Raw genomic sequence first — 14,970 nt, 5'->3', positions numbered from 1 at the left:
AGGGGTGAAGGTGAAATGTAAATCTCACACACGTTATAGAGGACAAGCGGTATCATGCAAAAAGCATAGGAGATTGGAGTCAGATAAAACGGGATTCAAAACCTGGCTCTGCATTTACTAACTGTGTGACCCTTTCAAGTCTTTTAATTAGCTTAACTGTTTTTCTCATCTGTATAATGGGGATTAATAACACTTATGATATAGGACTATCATGAAGCCTCAATGGAAGAATGTAATTGAAAACAAATATGCACTCCATAGACATTTAATGAGCATATAGCGAGTGTGATGTGATGGAGATCAGTGTAGCATGGGGGAAAGTGGGGAATAGTTTAGAAATAGTGCTCAGGAAATCCCACTACTGGCACAAAGAACATGATGGAAGAACTTAATAAATGGGAGTTTCCATCCTTTGCAAAATTTTCCAACTTGCACTAATCTCACACAGAGAACTTATAAAAAATTCTCTTCTTCAAGGAGTGCATATCTATTTCCCTGGGGTACCAGCTCCCTACTCACCAGTTCTTTCATTTCTGCTCAATTTCATGTGCTTGCCCTGCCCCAATTGCCCTGCCCCACTAAAATTCTGAGACACCAAGGACATTACTAGTCCTGATTCTGTCATCATCCTCTCTCCATGGTTCCTTCCCTGCATCATGCCTATTATTTCATTTATAGGAATCCACTTTTTAAATCTTTTTATGACAAATTTATTGAGATATAATTAACAACCACTATCTCTTACCACAGGCTGAGCAGTATATCTCTTAAGCCTGGTCACAGACCAAGCTGCCAACACTGAATGCAAGTTCTGTGTTTAACACTGACCATCGACCAAACATTGAACACAAGAGGTAGCCTGAGCTCCTAACTCCGGACTTCAAGACTTAGCCCTAATTTCAGACCAAGCCCTTAACCCTGGCCACAGATGAAGACCTTAATTCTATCCTTAAATTGAGATTCTTTCTGGCTAAACTCCAAGGTCTTAACCCTGATTAAATCGAGTCCCTAGGCCTAGTCACATACTAACAGTTTATGTCTGGCCCCAGAGTAGTACCTACAATTGGTGCCAGCCTCAGTCGCTAACCCTGATCTCCTATTGAATCCTAACGATGGCCACTGAATAAGTTCTTAATTCATGATGTAGAACTCCAATCTAACAGCAGACATAGCCCCTAAAACTATCCCCAGGCTGGATCTCTAAACTAAACTACAGACTGTGACCTAACTCTGGTATATACTTAACATCCTACACTAACCACAAAATGAGTGCTCAGCATAGATACCAATTGAGCTCTAACCCTGATCGTAGACTGAGGCTCTAACTTGGTCACAGCCTAAAATCTGATCTTAGAAACCAACCCAGCTACAATTTCCACAGACTTAGCACTAACCAGAAAATGACCCCAACATTGGCAACAGAATGACTACTAAACTTGGCCTCATAGAGAGACAAAAACATGTACAGAGACCAAGCTCTTAACTTGGCCCAAGACTGTGCCTTAATCATGGCCAAGAAGTGAAACCAAATCTTCTACAAAACTTAAGGATATTCTGACCACAGCATATGCCCTAATCCTGCTCATAGACAGAACCCTGAACATGGCCACAGACTGAGACTTAACCATGTTCAAAGCCCAAGTTCTAAACCTGGCCAGAGATTGGGTTCTTAAATCTGACCGTGATAACCTCAAATCAAAAAAACCTACAACAGATGTGCAAAAAGAAAAAGAAGAAAAAAAAAGAAATGAAAATCAAGAAATTAGAACACACTAACAGAGAAAATCACTTTTAACAAAGGAAGACAGTAAAGATGTAAGAAAGAGAGGGAGGACCACAAAACAACCAGAAATCAAATAATAACATGGCAGTAGTAAGTCCTTACCTATTAATAATAACATTGAATGTGAGTGGACTAAACTTTCCAATCAAAAGACATAGAGTGGCTGAATGGATAATAAAACAAGAGCCAACCATATAGTGTCTGCAAAAAAACATACTTCACACATAAAGACACACATACACTGAAAATAAATGGATTAAAAAAGATATTTCCTGCACCATGCAAATGGAAACCAAAGAACAGCAGGAGTAGCTATAGTTCTATCAGATAAAATAGATTTCAATACAAAAATTGTACAAAGAGACAAAGAAGGTCATTATATAATGATAAAGGAATCAATTCAGCAAGAGTATATAACAATTCTAAATATATATGCACCCAACGCATATCCTACGGGATACAAAAAAGCAGTAATAAGAGGAAAGCTTATAGCAGCACTGTAAAAAGAGACAAAGATGGTCATTATATGACAATAAACGGGTGAATTCAGCAAGAGTATATAACAATTCTAAACATATATGCACCCAACACTGGAGCACCCAGATATATAAAGCAAATAATATCAGAGCTAAAGAGAGAGATAGACCCCAATACAATAATCACTGGAGACTTCAACACTCCACTTTTGGCATTGGACATATCATCCAGACAGAGTATCAACAAACAAACATTGCACTTAACCAAATGGACCTAATATTCTGTAACATTTACAGAATGTTTCATCCAATAGCTGCAGAATACATGTTCTTCTTCTCAGTTCATGGATCATTCTCAAGGATAGACCACATGTTAGGCCACAAAACAAGTCTAAAAAATTTTTTTTTCTTTTGAGACAGAGTCTGGCTCTGTTGCCCGGGCTAGAGTGCCGTGGCATCATCCTAGCTCACAGCAACCTCAAACTCCTGGGCTCAAGCGATCCTCCTGCCTCAGCCTCCCGAGTAGCTGGGACTACAGGCATGCGCCACCATGCCTGGCTAATTTTTTCTATATATTTTTAGTTGTCCAATTAATTTCTTTCTGTTTTTAGTAGAGACGGGGTCTCGCTCTTGCTCAGGCTGGTCTCGAACTCCTGACCTTGAGCGATCCACCTTCCTTGGCCTCCCAGAGTGCTAGGATTACAGGCGTGAGCCACCGCGCCCGGCCACAAGTCTCAAAAAATTAAAAAAAAAAATTGAAATCATACCAAGCATTTTCTCTGATCATAGTGTAATAAAACTAGAAATCAATGACAGAAGAAACACTGGAAAATATACAAACATATGGAAATTAAACAATATGTTCCTGAATGATGAAGGAAATTTAAAAAATTATCAAAACAAATGAAAATGAAAACACAACACATCAAAACCTATGGGATACAGCAAAAGCAGTAATAAGAGGAAAGCTTATAGCAGTAAGTGCCTACATCAAAAAAGTAGAAAAGCTTCAAATAAACAACCTAATGATGTATTGCAAAGAACTAGAAAGAGCATACCAAAGCCAAAATTAGTAGAAGAAAAGAAACAATAAAGATCGGAGTGAGAATAAATAACAAACTAATTTAAAAAATATCATAGTGATAATAAACAAAACTGAAACAAAACAAAATACAAAAGATCAATGTAACAAAAAGTTGGTTGTTTGAACAGATAAACAAAATTGACACAACTTTAGCCAGACTAACTAAGAAAAAAGAGAGAAACTCCAAATAAGTAAAATCAGAGATGAAAAAGGAGACATTACAACTGATACTGAAGAAATCCAAAGGATCATTCGAGACTACTATGAGCAACTATATGCCAATAAACCATTTCCAATAAACTGGAAAACATAGAAGAAATGGACAAATTCCTAGATCCATACAACCTACCAATACTGAACTAGGAAGAAATCCAAAACCTGAATAAACCACTAACAAGTAATGAGAAAGAAGCAGTAATAAAAAGTTTCCCATCAAAGAAAAGCCCAGGACCTGATGGCTTCACTGCCAAATTCTACCAAGCACTCAAAGAAGAATTAATACTAAGCCTACTTAAACTATTCCAAAAAACTGAGGAGGAGGGAATAATGCCAAACTCATTCCACAGGGCCTGTATCACCCTGATACCCAAACCAGAAAAAGAAACAACAAAAAAAAGAAAACTATAGGCCAATATCTCTGATGAACATAGATGTAAAAATCCTAAACAAAGCAATAGTAAGCCAAATTCAATAGCACATTAAAAAGATTATTCATCATGATGAAGTGGGATTCATTCCCAGGATGCAAGGATGGTTCAGCATATGCAAATCAGTCAATGTGATACATCATATCAACAGAATGAGGGATAAAAGCCATATGATCATTTCAACTGATGCTGAAAAAGCATTCAATAATATTCAATATCCTTCATGGTAAAAACTCTCAAAAATAAATAAATAAATATTACATAGCTACAAAAAAGAATGAAGTCCCGTCATTTGCAATAATACGGATGGAACTAGAGAACTTTATGTTAAGTAAGATAAGCCAAGCACGGAAAGACAAATCTCACATGTTCTCACTCATATGTGGAAACTAAGTATTAAAATCAATTGATTTCCTGGAGACAGAGAGTAGAACGATGGTTACCAGAGGCTGGAAAGTATAACGGGTGGGGAGGGGGGAGATACAGTGGGGATGGTTAATGTGTACAAAAATATAGTTAGGTAGTTAGATAGAATGAATAATATTTGATAGCACAACAAAATGACTATAATCACCAATAAGTTAGAGTATACTTTAGAATAACTAAAAGAGTGGAATTGGAATTTTCCTAATACAAAGAAATGATAAATGTCTGAGGTGATGGATACCCCAATTACCCTGATTTGATGAATTCACATTGTATGTCTGTATCAAGACTTCACATGTACCCTATAATGATATACAACTATTATGTACCCATAATAATTTAAAAAATTTAAATAATTTTTAAAAATTAAAAAAATAAACATGACCATGAAATAATCCACTGAACCTGGGATAGACTGAGCCCCATCAATGGCCACTGATTTGATCCTTTAACCTTACAGCCTGTAACTGGTTACAGACTGCATCTCTAACTCTAGCCACAGGCTGAATTCCTTTCATCACAGACTGAGCCCATAAGCCTAACTACCAACCTGAGCTTTCAACCTGAAATAAGTCTGATCCTCCCAAACGGCTAATGACTGATCTGTCAGAAGGTGCACACCAGAACTACAACACCCAGAATACCGCCCTCGGTCTGAACTCGGGGTTGGGGGACCGGTGATAATCAGAAGAGGAGGGAGAATTGTGGGTATATAGAAAGAAGTGTCTCGACTCCATCTCCCACAATCCTCTGTTTTCGCTTGAGTCTCTCCGCCAATGTCAGTATTGGTTCCCCCCCAGGAGGAACAGCCTCCAGAGATCTCAAACTACATTTCCCATGAAGCCAAGGGGTTGGGCCACCGGCATCCCTGGTGACCAGTAACCAATAGGAGACGACTGTATGGGTGAGAGCCCAGCCTGGGAACAGAGTGCGGGGCCTAGGCCACCTAGCGCGAGGCGGGGAGTTCAGAAGACAGTCGCGCGGCGTAGAGCGGCGTGGGGCGCCGCGAGGGCACTACGCGCCCAGGAGCTGCCGCGCCGTCCCGATTTTCCGCGGCTGTATAAGGAGTAGCGCTTCGGTAGCCGGGGAGCTGGAGGTCAGAGAGGCAGAAAGCCCAAGTGGCCGTGGCTGGGGACTGTGGGACTGATGGGGCCTAGGGAGGAGGGTGCTTCCGGGGCTGCTGTCCTCAGCGCCGAACTCCGCCCAGCTCCGCCTCTGCCGGGGAGGGGGTGTCGGACTGGGAGTCAGGGGTGGGCTTTTGAGCTCTCCGCGCCAGTTTCCTAGAGCCTTGGGAGCGCGCTCTCCTTGCTCCTTTTCTCTTCAGTCCGCTCGCTCTCTTTTTCCTCCACAACGCCGTCTCCCAACCCCCCACCCCCCACCCCCACCCACAGCTTTGTGCCTCCCTCAGAGGCTCGAAGTTAGGGTTCAGGTCCAAGGTTTTGCCGAGGCGGTGTCCGGACTCTCCTTACTGCTTGCAGGAGTTGGGTTATCTTTTTCCTCTTTTCCCTCAATTTGCATTTAATTTTGGGCACACACCCCTCCCTATGCACACACTCCTCATTTCCTCTGGAGTCATGGGTATTTGCTATGCCCGGGGAGTGACTTTTTGTCAACATTTTCTCTTTCTGCCTCCTTGATGGTGGGATAAAGATCGTCATCTCTGTACTGGCCCCTCAGCCACCTGCCCCTTCCCCAACCAGGTCTAGTGGAAAGGGTTTCCCCTCAATTTCTAGAAGGAGTGGGAACAGAAGAGGGAAGGAATCTTGCTTTTGAGAAATGTGTGTTTAAGGTTCAGTGCAGGATTCTGGTGAGCGTAAAAGGCAAGTTAGACCTATTATAAAAACTGAGTGCTTTAGGGGTTTCCAGCAAAGACGGATAGCACTAATGTTGACAAACATTTAGAGGGCACACCAACTACAGAATAAAGTAGACCGTGTGAAACAGACTGTATTACTTACTGTATTATTACAAACGCGTGCACAAAGTGCTGAGGGGGGTTAGTGGCATATCGATGGGGTTGGGGATTGATCTGTGGAAGGTCAAGCCTAACCCGGGAAGTGCTGAAGTCTTGAAACCCTCATCTGTCTTTCAGGCCAGTCCTAGTCGGCTTCCTGAAAGAGATGAATTTTAACTTGGGCTCCAACAGAGTAAAGGGGATTTGAAGTGGGTGAAGAGGAGGGAGAAAATGCTTCCTTATACTGGTGTTGGGGTTTGAGAAGGGTAGAGAGAAGAAGGAGTATTGTGTAACAGGTGGGTTTGCCTGACTGGAGTATAAGTTATCAGTAGGGATATCCTAGGAAATAAATAGGGTTGAAAAGATTGGGGTCATAATAACATGACACTTTGAAGCATCCATATAGTTTGGATATTTTTCTGTATCAAATAAAATTAAAGGCAAAAAATTAAGATTGGATGATTTTTCTTTTCATCCTAGGGTAACCTGATTTGAGATCAATTCTTGGAGAACACAAAGAAGTGTGGTGGTATGTTCCAGGTGTGAGTTTAATTTAAATCCAAGAATAAGCTTGTCTTACAGACGTTTTGTTTGTGGCTATTCTTAGCTACAGTCTATAGCTGTCAATTTTAAAGCCTAGTAACATAAATATATTTCCTTAAGAAATGCATTCACTGTCCTTGTACATCATATTATCTGACTTGTAGTCCTCTCATTGGGTGACAGTAATGACTGCTATTTATTGAGCCCACATAATGTCCCAGGCATAATCATAAACACTTTGTTGCATTACCTTAAGACTATTAGGAAGTAGGTACTATTATCCCCATTTTATTTCTTGAAGAAAAAACTAAAATGCAGAGAAATTAAACAAGCTATCTAAATTCATACAGATCCTAAGGACTCGAGTTGAGGTTTGGGTATACAGATTTCTGACTTCAAAGTTCATGCTCTGTCCACCATGGTTTGCTGGTCCCAATGTTTATTTTTTTTCTTGACTTTCCAGTTGTGGTAAGGGGAGATTATTGTGAGATATAATTGATCATCCTGGCAGAAACCCAAATGATTTGCTTTGAATTTCTCTGTCTGAATGTATCTGCCGTAAAGTAGCTGCCAAAACCAAATTAGCTTAACTGCTATTGCAACCATAGCTAATTGTGTCTGCCAAAACTATGGTCAGTATGGCTATTTCCAAATTAAATGACTCTCTTTATAAAACATGTCATACCTGAAAACAGTCTGGACCTGGACAGTACTTTGGGTTTTATTTTATTTTAGCTTTTTAAAAAATTACCTGGGACACTAGATCTCTTTCCTGACCTAAGCCCACATGAAGTGCTGGAGATGCAACACAGTACAAAGTGTGAGCTCTCCCTGGGTCTAGTTGCGGAGCTAGCTGCCCACAATCCTGAGGTAGTGGAGTGTGTAGTATAACAGAGACAGGTACAAAGTGCTGTGAGTTTTCCAGGCAGGAATAGAAGAGGGGAGGCATTCCAGATAGAGGGGTCAGTCTGTGAAAGACATGTGGCTGTACAAGAGCAGGACATGTTCATTCAATGTGGAGGAATTCGGCATGGCTGGGGTGCACATTGTTTGGGAAAAGCAAGGTATAATGGTAGGAGAAGAATCTGGAAAGATAAGTTGAGGCTGATTTGTGAGGAGCCTTGACTGCAATGCTAAGAAATTGGGATGTGTCCCCGTAAGCCAGTGGTTCTCAAAATGTAGGGCATCTGCCAGGGTGGTTACATTGTGTTCCCACAAATGTTTTTAATTTTACTAGTTACATATTCAAATGTGTCTTATAAGAGATAAAACTGAATTAGGTCATCAAATCTAAAGTTACTGAGAATTTTACTTAGTAAAAATAGAAAGCAAACCAGTTTTAAGTGGATTTAAAGACCAATATTAAGTAAATAATAGTATACCTGGTATATGAATGTGATAAAAACCACCAAGTAATACTTAAATGACTGCAATTTGAGAAATGCTGCTTATAGGCAATAAAAAACATAAAAATGTTTTAGAAGAAGAGTAGAATGATCAGATTTTTACTTTTGGACAATGACAGTGGGAAGGATGCAGCAGAGGTAGATACAACCGGTTAGGAGACTAGTGTTCTGTTCTACACAGAGATGATAAAGACCCGAAAGTGGTGACATGTGAGAGGAGGGAACAGATTTGGGACACATTTAGGAGGCAGAATTAGTAGGACTTGGTAGATGTGAATATTATTATATCGATGTCAACAGAATTGTTTTAAAAGTCTGTGTGCACCACTTGCCTGTTATCCTTTATATTCTATGATGAGCATAATATTGGTAAAACGTGCTGTGTTTATATGTGCATTAAGGTAACAGTGGAGGCTGTTGTTATCATTCAAGAGCGGGTTTGAATTACACACAAAGCATCCTTCCTGCCCTACTGAGTGTCCTTAAGAGCGGTGGCACATACATTCAAGGTGTTGGTAAGGAATATGAGTGTGGTCTTTGACCCTTAGCCATCTGAGGAACTCCTCGGCCTTCAAGACTGAACTCAAATACCAACACCTCTGTGAAGTCTTTCCAACACCTCTCCCACCTCACCTCCACACACATACATGAATGCACACACAAAGAAATGTCAGGCCTGGACTTAACTCTCTCCTAGCCTGTACCACGCTGTAGTATGTCAGCCTGTGGATGTTTCTGTCTCCCCCCACTAGACTGTGAGCTCCTTGAGGGCAGGGACAAGATTTCATTCATCTCTAGACCCATAGCATCCAGAACAACACTTGGCACATAGTAGACACCTAATAAATGGTTATTGGATGAAAATAATAGATCAACAGATTTGCATGAATATAACTCTGGACCTGGGTAGCACAGTGCCAAATGCTATGGAGAGACTAGCTGTTTGCTATATTTGCTGCTTTTGCTGAATAAAGCAGTAAATGAAAGTGCCCATAAGTTTACTGGAGATTTTTTTTTCCATTTTTTCCTCACTGTACCCTGATTATCTTTCCTTTTTCTTTGTCATCATTTACCCAGACAGTTTCTTAGGCCTGCCATTGTTTTGCTCCTCTTGGCAGAGTTCACATTGCTCCTGCCCTGATACTTTGTGAGGAAACAACCCTCCCCTCTATCCACAAAGTCCAGTTGACTCCATCCTTGACATCACTCTCAAATTCATTTCCTCCTACTCATAGATACTTCAAGTGGACTATAATTTGATACAGCCCATCTAGAGAGCAATTCGTTAATACATATCAGAAATCTTAAAAATAAGCATAGCTTTCAACCTACCATTTCAACTTCTAGGGCTCTATGCTGAAGAAACAATCATGTTGTTTCCAAAAATTTAACTCCAGGATGTCTATCCCAGAGTTGTTTATAATAATGTCAAAAAAAGAGAAAATACATAACGTCTTAAATATTTGTCCAATACTAGGAGTTTGAATGAAATTAATTGTGGTACATCCATAGAATGGATTATTAAGTAGCCGTGTAAGTTGATGTTACCAAAGAATATTTGATGATGTGAAAAATCATTTATGATATATTAAGAGAAAATTCAGGTCATAAAACTGACACTACAGAGTGGCAGATCCCAGTTTAAATACATACACATACATATACATCTGTGCAGGTATATATAGGATAAATCCTATAATGTTAAACGTAAAAATATTGATAGGGATTTACTATAAATGGTAAGATTACTTATGACTTCTATTTTTAACCTTTTGTATATTTTTATTTTCTAATCTTCTACAATGATGTATCTGTTGATTTTTAGAAAACTATTTTAAAATATCATCCCCACGTCCACCCATTACCATTGCCTTAATCTGGAGCACACTCCTACCCCATAACACACATTCATCACTTCTAGCCTGGATTGCTACTGCCTCCAGCCTGCCTCCCTTCCAATCCACTCTCCACCAGTGCTGATAGAATTATTTTTATAAATTGCAAATCTGAAGCTATCTGGCCTCTATATAAAATAGTTCAAAGGCTGTCCATTGTCCTCAGGGTAATATTTAAATTTCTTAGACTGGCTGATTAAACCTTTAGAAATCAGCTCCGTGCTTTCCTCTCCAGCATCAGTTTTTCCTCCTATGATTTACTTTTTCTTGAGGTCTTAGGCCAGTGCCAGGCACATAATAGGTGTTAGTAAATGTTAGCCAAATGTTGATGTGGGTTGTGTGGATTAACTATTGTGTGCCAAGCAATCTACTGGTATTTTATTTAATCCTTAGAGCAAAAACATTAAATACATACAATAGTTATTTTATAGATGAGGAAACTAATTTAAATAAATAAAAGTGAGAAGAAAAGTTATCATAATAAAGAACACTGTTTAAAGAAAAAATTAAAACTCCCTGCTATAATGCAACTCTCTTTGTTCTCCTGCAATCTCTGTCAGTCTTTGTCAGTAAGAATACAGACTTTGTACATTCCCTTGGGCAAGTTATATGTGACCACAGCATAACAAGGACAGCCCCAGACTGACATGATCTCACCATGTCATGGTTCACACTGTGCTAATGTACAGAAATCTTTCCTTTGTGTATGTAACACTTCGTGCAGGAGAGGCAGAATAGTACCAATTGCTGTTTTTCTTTCTATTTTGAAATTCTATGTCTTTTGGGATGGGAATGTCAGCAGAGAGCTACAGAAAACTGTGATAGAATTGAATGTACAAGAAACAATGTGTCTCGTGGGAGCCAGTGTCATTGGTTAATTTATTTTTTTAAATGTCATGTAGATGTATTTTCCAGCAATCTGTCCCCAGGGAAGACCTTGGTTGAATTCAACAGTTAATCCTATTTACAGAATGCAGCCCATGTGTGCACTATATTCTTGCATTGTTAAGTGATTTTAGACATATGTAGTGGATTATCATAACAACATATGTTCAAGTGTGTGTGGTATATCTGATTTTCTCTACAATAATGTATTGGTGGTCATATTGTCATTCAGGATCCTACAGTGTGGTCTTCCTTTCATTTTTCTTACAAGTAATATCCATTGTGCAAAAATGGATGAATTTTAAAGAACAGAAGTCCTAAGCATGATTCATCTGAATAAAATGATATTACTTTGTAAGGAATTGTCACTTTTAAATACTCCAGGAAAAATAATCTACAATTTTTCTGCTTCATGATCAAATAAGTTGAATGTAGAAATCACGGATAGAGTTTCGATTCATTTGATGAATTATTATAGGCTTACTATGTGAAAGTACTCCATTAAGCACTACACTAGATACTCATAAATACCCCTTTAATGCCTCCCAGACAGAAAGAAAAGAGAGAGTGCACGTGCGCACGAGAGAGAGCACACACAAGAGAAAGAGCATTCAGGAGCAAATGAAAGAAAGAGAAAATTTTAACAAGCAGGCCCATCATATAAACGAAAATTTATCCAGCTGAAAATTGGGATGTATACCAGTGGGGATTTATTATTTTTTTTCCTCTGTGGAATATCTAGGCAAAAATGAGCCACCAGATAGCTGATAAGCAAATGATATACTTCTGTTTACAAACAGTTTGAGAGAGAGAACAGTGACTTTCTGTGCCTCCAGCCCTGCACAGGCCTGCTGGTGATGTTGTGAGAGTTATGATTGTGTCAGCTTTTCCAGGGTTTTTGTCTCTGCTGCAGAGATTTGGCAGACACCTCAGACAAATTTTATGTCTCTTAAATCTTCCTCAAGCTAGGCTTGGCTCTTAGATTTATATGTACAAAAAATTAAAGTGTTTCCCAAGTTTGACATTTTTGAAGATCAAAACAGACTCAGTTTTTAAAAGAAAATCACCATATACCTCACTTTAGTCACAGAATGAGCTAATTGCTTTTTGCTATTTGTTTAAAACAGCCCAATATTTACTTTTCAGAAGTGGCTATGATCATATGTCTAAAGATTTATATTCCAGTCCTCAGTGTTGCTTCCTCTTTTTCTTGCCTACAAAATGTAAAGTTTTGCTGAAGTCTTAATTTTCCTTTTTTGTTGTAACTGATATGTTGTATAAAACATTGTAGGATGGAAGGCATGGTGAAATAAAAGTTTTTATTAGCTCTGCTTTCCTCCCCTTTTTGGTGTTCTGTTTTTTGGTGGTCTTTTACCCACAAAATATGGCATAATAATGATAGGTGAGAAGAACTTTCAGTGACACTCATTAACAAGGCTGGTCTAAATGCATCTGTAGGCAGAACACAAATGAAAGTGTGACAGTAATTCAGAAGAGTTGAGACACTGTATGGAGAATGTTACATAAACAATATTGCTTCAGTGGTCAGCTGTGAAAGATAAGGATGGGGGAATCCCCAGTAAGGGCCCTTCTCATCTGCTCCAGCTGCTCTTCTTTTTTAGCCAGCAACGACTGCCAGTGAGAGTTTCCTGGGATAGAAACTGTCTCACAATAAGCCTCATAAGATGTCCTTCTACCATTTCTTCTTCAGTCAAGTCCTCAAACACACTTCACTAGGATTACTTTGGTCACATACTATTCTAATTTTCACCTTTCAAAGATGCTGAGTTTGAATTCAAGGGGCACTTGATGTTCAAACTGATTTATTCAATAGATAATTGAGCACATATACAGGACCAGACCCTTTGCTAAGTGCTGGAAGTTTAATAATGAATTAGATGTAATCCCTGCCTGTCCTTAAAGAGCTTGCAGTCTAGTGGGGGAGATAGACACAAACCAATGACTATAGTCCAATGTGGAAAAGGTGCTCAAAGAGAGAGGTATGTACAAGGTGCCCTGGGAACATGGTAGAAGGAATTGCATTACTGCTAGTGGTGGGCAACTTACGGGTCAAACTATGCTGAATCATAAAGGGTAAGTGGGCATTGCCTAGACTCTAGGCGGACAAAGAGGTGGTGGGCAAGGAGTCCAGGTAGAGGGACCACCAACACATACAAGTCAGTCACATGTGTAAAACTGGATAGTTCAGAAAAAGGTAAGATATTATGTGTGAACTACTGGGAGTGTGGGAAAAGGGGGACAAGATAAGAGTGTGGAAAGGCATCTTGTGGCCAGTTGGTGAAGGAAGTCTGTTTGCTAAGAAGCATGGCCATTGTGTTATATGCAGAGATGAGTGAGCACAGGGTTTTAAATGGGGGAGTAACATGATTGGATTAGAGGATGGGCTTTATGCAGGAGACAAGGGGACTGGAGGCAGAGAAAGTCTACTTTCTAATTTGGCAGTCTTTGAAAGGTCTTGCCCTAATCACTTGCCACTATTCAGCAATGCCATCTTTGTTAGGTTTTCTTTCGGTATAGAGATCACTTTGAATAACTGTTTCCTTCTACACACAGAACATACCTTCTTATACTCCTTCACATGTTACTTAGCTGAATATTCATTCTTTCCAGCTCAAATCAGTGATCCCAGCAGTAATTGGGGTCTGATTATCATGGAGGAAATCAGAGTTTTGAAGTGTAGCAGCTTCATTTCAAAAACATTATATGAGCCTTATTTATTGCTTGCTGAATCAGCAGGGCTGAGGCAAGTGCTGGCCTGCTCCCCTTGAGGGATGGGGCAGGGAAAGGGACAGAGGCTGAAGAGATGTCAGAGAGTGGCTGTTTGAAAAATGGGCAGCATCCAGAATGCTAGAAATCCCTTAAGGCCATGTCCAGATATGGGAAGTTGATACAAGGGCCAGAAGTAGTATATGAATATAAAACAAATACATGTCAAAGGTACCTGTGCCCCCCCAAATTGTAGTATCTAGCCAATCAGTTTTAGATCATGTTCTTTTCCTGACTCAGATACTATAAATGGCTTCCCATTATCCATAGGATGAAGTCCAAACCCTTCAGCCTGGCAGTCAGTACTCTCCGCAATCAAGCTCCAACCTACCTTTCCAATCTCCGTACTTTTCTTTTACAGAACTCTGGTCCAGCCAGTTACACTTTCAAACACTGCTTTGGCATTCCCTCACCTACTTCGTCAGCCCTCTCAGAGTGGACACTATGTTTTTACCTCTTTGAATCCCCCACAGTGCCTAGCATAGTGTCTTGCATATATTAGGCACCCAAAGTATACCTTTGGGTTGATTATTGTCATTACCCACCCTTCCGCCTTTCTTTCTAATATCTCTTCTACCAGTGACCACATACCCTGTCTACTGAAAATGGCAACTGAGACACTAGGTAAAAGGGGTTGATGTTCAACAGGCTATCTTTTCAATTTTTAGTTTGAAATATTTTAATATATAAAGAAAATGCAAGAATCATGTAAGAACTCTTTCATACCATTTACTTAGATTCACCATTGTTTAATATTTTGCCTTGTTTGCTGTATGCTTCTCTATATAAATATGATTATTTTGTTCTGAAACATTTGAGATTGAATAAGCTGTACCCTTTACCCTCTCTCCTTTTTCTCAAACTTTTATTGTGAAAATATTCAAATATACAGAAAAATTGAAAGAATTGTACAATGAATACCCAGATACCCACCATTTAGATTCTATAATAAACACTCTTTTATATTTACTTTATCACCGATCTATCTATGCATCCTTTTATGCATTTTAAGTGAAGTTGCAGACATCAGTACAATGTTTCTAAGTTCTTCAGTATGCAAATCATTAGCTACATGAAAACTATT

General features: G+C 39.4%; 1 protein-coding gene across 3 annotated transcripts in view; it reads left to right on the top strand.

The window, feature by feature from the left end:
* The first annotated feature begins 5,244 nt into the window (after positions 1-5,244).
* Positions 5,245-14,970, top strand: part of ENOX2 (ecto-NOX disulfide-thiol exchanger 2) — a 329,989-nt gene continuing 320,263 nt past the window's right edge. For all 3 annotated transcript variants that reach the window (XM_012653274.1, XM_012653275.1, XM_012653276.1), the window contains exons 1-2: positions 5,245-5,512; positions 6,851-6,899. The gene's annotated coding sequence lies outside the window, so the exon portion shown is untranslated. The remainder of the gene's footprint in view (positions 5,513-6,850; positions 6,900-14,970) is intronic.

This window comes from Propithecus coquereli, unplaced genomic scaffold (genome assembly GCF_000956105.1).
Source record: "Propithecus coquereli isolate 6110/MARCELLA unplaced genomic scaffold, Pcoq_1.0 Scaffold42, whole genome shotgun sequence".
Classification (NCBI taxonomy): Eukaryota; Metazoa; Chordata; class Mammalia; order Primates; family Indriidae; genus Propithecus; species Propithecus coquereli.
Note: the sequence above shows the minus strand (reverse complement) of the source record. Positions and strands in the feature narration are given on the sequence as shown.